Below are 5,000 nucleotides of genomic sequence, written 5' to 3'. Positions count from 1 at the left end.
CAGTTAGATGCATATGGCTTAAAAGCCGCTTCGGGTGGAATCACAAGTCCACGCAATGGTCCTACACTCACACACGGAGGTATAGGAGTCCAAACTTGCTTTTCAGCTGGCACTGACCCAAAGTCATTAGCAGGTGGTATCGGTTTGTGCTGGCAATGCCTCTTTACAAGAGACGCACGCCTTTTGTGTCTCTGTCGCGAATGTACATGTGTCTTAGAAAACGGACTCACGTGTGTGTGGGCCTCTGCAGGCCCGGCTGTTGAGCCACATGGTGAAGGCTCTGGTGCTGCACAAGTCAAAACTGGCTTCACAGCTGCAGGTGGATCAGGGACGGTTGTTGGTGCTGCTGGACAGGTCTCTGTAGACCCAGCCACAGGTATCTGCGGCCATGCAGCTGCTGAAGGGGGCTCAGTTGGCGGAGCTTGGTCAGGCTCCACTGGAACACAAGCCTCCATAGGCCCCAGGGCTGGAACCACTGATGTGCTGGCCTCTGTGCTCTCCAACGCCCATGGCTGGTGGAGCACACACATGGCCAAACTATGGCCATACCTTCTGCAATGGCCACACCATCGCTCTGGACGATCTGGACAGGTGGTTGAGTGGTGGTCGCTCATGGAGCAGTGGAAACAGCAGGACTCGGCTCGGCTCTCCGGACGACAGGGACACAGCTCCTTCCCCGGCTGGATGCCTCTGCTTAGCTGGTTGAGCAGGAAACGTTGAGTGCTGAAGGTCATCTCCAGCGTGGTTGCAGCCGGGTACCGTTGTAGCCATTCGGCCCACTGTTCAGGAAACCGGTCTTGAAGAGCCTCCACCAGGAGAGGGGTAGCCTCCACCCAATCATCTTCGAGCTCCAGCCACTCTAACAACTGCTCAGCAGCCAGTCTCTTTTCCAGCTCTTCATCCATGGTGAGGCAAAAAAGTCAAAAGAGGAAAAAAAAAGATATACTAAAGCAAAAAAAAAAAAATGTCACTGCAATTTCTCCACGGCACACTGGCATCCCAAACCGCTGCCACCAAATGTTGTAGAGTAGCCTCGTGGCCAGGAGAAATTGAGCAATGCAGTGACACAAAAAGTAGGGGTGAAAAAATGATGGGTTTTTTATTAAACCAAAGTCTCAATAAAGTGCAGAAAACTATATACAAAAGTAAAGAAGATGAGAGGATAAAGGAAAAAAAAACAAAAAGTAAGCTAACAAAAAGAAAATGGTGGAGTCAAACACATGACTTAAAAAGAGCCACCAAAAGGTCCCAACACCTTGCACCAGGTGGGGCCTCCAGCACACATGTGCTTCAAAACAAGAATGAGCCTCCTGAGTTCCCTACACCGGGATTCAAATAGACAAGGCAGTCAAGACATTAGCCAATCACATGGCACTACCAATTAGGCTATTCTAATTGGAAATCATCTGGCTACACAGCCAATTGAGGGCACCTCGTTAAACCAGCCCAGGGCACATGCGCATTCCACCAAACACAAATCAAACTAAATTAGGCCTATACTTTAAACATACAAATAAATCAAGAAAAACAAAAAGCAGTACAAAACAAAAAGCAGTACAGCACCTATGTGCACCTAGGACACTGATTTTTAAACAAACACATGAAAAACAAGCAAATAAATCAACTTCAAATGAGTCAAACTAGTGCGGTGGGATTCACACCGTCACATAAACAGTAAGAAAGAAGATGAGAGATAGAGGGACAGAAAGAAAGAAAATGGAGAAAATGTTATCAACAAAATAAGGTGAAAGCAGCAATGCATTAACCCATTTTAGCGTAAGCCCTTTTGGGGAAAAGGTGCCTTCTCCCTATTAACACCTAAATATCTCAGCTTCCGAAGCACATAAAAACATCAAATAAGTTGCATTTAAAAGCTAGAACCTTCATTCTACACTGGAATGTGTTTTTTCTGCTCTGACTTAACCACACTTTTGATAAAACAGCTCAAATCTCAAGAACCTGAATGCAGCGTATATGTCGCTCCAGGACACAATGGGTTAAATGCAGCAATGGTGAGAATAAGAGAAGAAGAGAATGAGAGAGAAAGAAATGAGGGGGGGGGGTGAAAGAGGTGTAGGTGATTTAATGCTCCCAGCACCACCTTCTGGGACACAAACTTTGCATCTGCTGAGACACTGAGAGACATGGCCGTAGCCACATCACTGATTCTTGAGAAAGTGGCTAAAACAGGTTGTAATCTTGAAAGAAAAAAACGAAGTGAATTACAAAATAATATGGTATATCCTCGTAAACAAAGGTCTTAACTTTTCAGAAATGCACAAGGCCAATCTCCCCATTTTGATTTTTTTTCAGAAATCAGGTTTTTCTCCGATCATACCTTATTTTTTGTCAACACCGTCAGACACAATTAAAAGCAATAAAAAGTGTATTGATTTGGTTGCATATGTATCTGGAGTTTTTAAGTGATTGTGTGTGTTTTTTGGTTCACACATACGCCTTTAAATGTTGAAAATTCACTTACATTCTATTTTAATACTGCTTCATGTGTTCTAATTTAAAAATATGTGCTGTCAGACAATGCTTACTTAATGCCTAAATAGATCAAACAATTTTTTGTAATTTCACAAATATTCGTGTAGGCTTACATTTGCTATTACTTTGATAATTCAACAAGTCCAAAGGAAAATTTTGTAAGCACATTCATTTAAAATGTCCAAAACTCCTTCTTACGGTGGTGACTTAAGAACTGACGGTGGTGACAGTAATCTGAAGGTGGCGAAAGTTACCTAATTATTACCTACATTTAGCAAAATAAATAGCCCTCTCAAGTCAATGACATCTAGCATAAACACTTTATTTTTCTGTGTGCACAGTATGCTTGTGCATGTGTTTTTTCTTCATTTGTTAGATACTGTAGGAAGTAGGCCTAGATTATTGAAAATGTGGCATTAACAGGTTTTAAGTTGTTCAAATCCAAAATATAGAGGTGTATTATCATAGATTAAGGTCTTGGCTGTGCAGTGGATGTATTGGCCAAGCTCCCCATGTTTTACATTTTTCAGAAAATGGCCTCTTTCTTGGTTTTGTCACCAGCGTCAGACAGAATTAGAAGTAAAAAAACATGTTTTCTGTATTTAAGTGAATTGCTTTTACAATTCAACATAATTGTAGATACTTATTGGAAGCATATTCTTAAAACTTGTCAAAAACATGTAAAACACATGCTTTTTTGTGAACTACATCAGATGTCACCACCGTCAGGTTTTGTGACAAAAAACCCTCCAAATGCACCTCAGTGGAGGCTAGAGTTTAAGTTTGGCTCACAATTATTACTAACATGTCTGGTAATGTTTCATTAACCAGTACAATTTAGTAAAATATGGAACAAGATGATGAGCGGAACAAAATCTGACGGTGGTGACATCTGACGGTGTGAGACAAAAAAACACTCTTTTACATATTGTGCATTTTTTGCTCACATTAGCCTCTTCGTTTTCGTTCTGCTTCTTAGGGGCTTCATGCCGCTTCTGAAAAAGTATATATAATTAACATTAATGTAACATAATTCTATTAAAACCCCCGACGGTGTTGACAGTTTATGGTTGGGACAGTACCAGTGTCCAAACAAATTAACAAATTGAGGAGAAATTAGTACATTTACAGGAGCTTCAGTGATGGTGAAGTATTCAGTAGAGCTGAAGGTTTGAAAAGGGGTCCTAAGTAATGACAATGACCTTGTCCATCCCTGATTTTATTGTCTTTTAAAAAAAATCTGACGGTGGTGACCAATATGCTGGACACACTTTAAGCAATCAGAAAATAGTAGTAAATATTGTTTTACACACACTATGTGCATATCTGCAGAACCTCTTCAATATGGACTTTCACATCATGGTGATATTATTCAATAATATCAGTGATTTTTACATTTTAAGTCAATTGAAATGATGATGTCTGTCCTTGGGACAGCTGTTTTTACAGGGTGTGGGCAGCTTTATAGCCATGAAAAGTAATAAAATTACACTTAAATATTTCAAACGACTGTACATTTGTGTAACAGACCCCTGGGTCTTTACCTGGATTCATTTTGTTCATGAAAATGTAGTTTATTTTCAACAGAATTGGCCGTTTATTGCAGAGACATGTTTTAGCCGCTTTCTCAAGAATCAGTGACATATGAGGTAAGGGAGGTCCGGACCTCCCTTATTTTTAGAGAAAATAATATTTTTCATACATGAAAAAGGGGATCTTCTCCATTGTCCGCTATTTGGAATTTCCAGAAATCTTTTCAGCTGCAAAACATACTGTAAACTGTGGTCATACTAGTAAATATTAGTTCATTATTTAGCAGATATTCATGAAAAGCCAAAATTGGCAAAAGACATTATAGTTTCAATGAGCAACATAGTTACAATAGATACTCCGGGCAACATCCTACACAGTGCACCTTTAAAAAAAATTATGGTGCGCTGCGCGGGCACTATGGACCTCCCTTATTTCAAATTCCTGGCTACGGCCATGCTGAGAGAATGTTGTTGAGTTAAAAACAGGAGGTAACTGAGTGCGAGGATAAGTAATTGCCCTCATCTTGTTTTTATTTCAACCAGCCATGGTACAAGTGAATGAGCTTAGATAGCGCAGGTGTGTGAGGAGGACTCATAAAAATAGAAGGAAAGAAAAAAAAGAGAAGTAGAGAAGACACGGATCAGCGGAGGACAAAAGGAAGGCAAACAACTCCAGATGAAGGAGTACAAGGACATGAAAGAAAAGACGTCTCTATTTTTTTTTACCACTCTTCCCTTTTACTGCTCTCTTACACCTGTCCTTCTTCTATTGGTCCACTTCTTAGTGATTTGCGTGTGCATGTTTGCAGTGGAGGGATGAGGACAATCACCCCTGTCGGTTTCCAAGAAAGAGAAAGGGGTGGCATAACATTGGAAAAAAGACTAGAAAGGTACCCGTCAGCCTTTATGACTCACAACTGAAGCTGCTGTAGAGGCAGATGTATGGGGCTGGGGTTTGAGGAGTGGAGACTAGGG

The sequence above is a fragment of the Engraulis encrasicolus genome, chromosome 20, assembly GCF_034702125.1.
Source record: "Engraulis encrasicolus isolate BLACKSEA-1 chromosome 20, IST_EnEncr_1.0, whole genome shotgun sequence".
Classification (NCBI taxonomy): Eukaryota; Metazoa; Chordata; class Actinopteri; order Clupeiformes; family Engraulidae; genus Engraulis; species Engraulis encrasicolus.
This window is presented reverse-complemented; position numbering follows the sequence as displayed.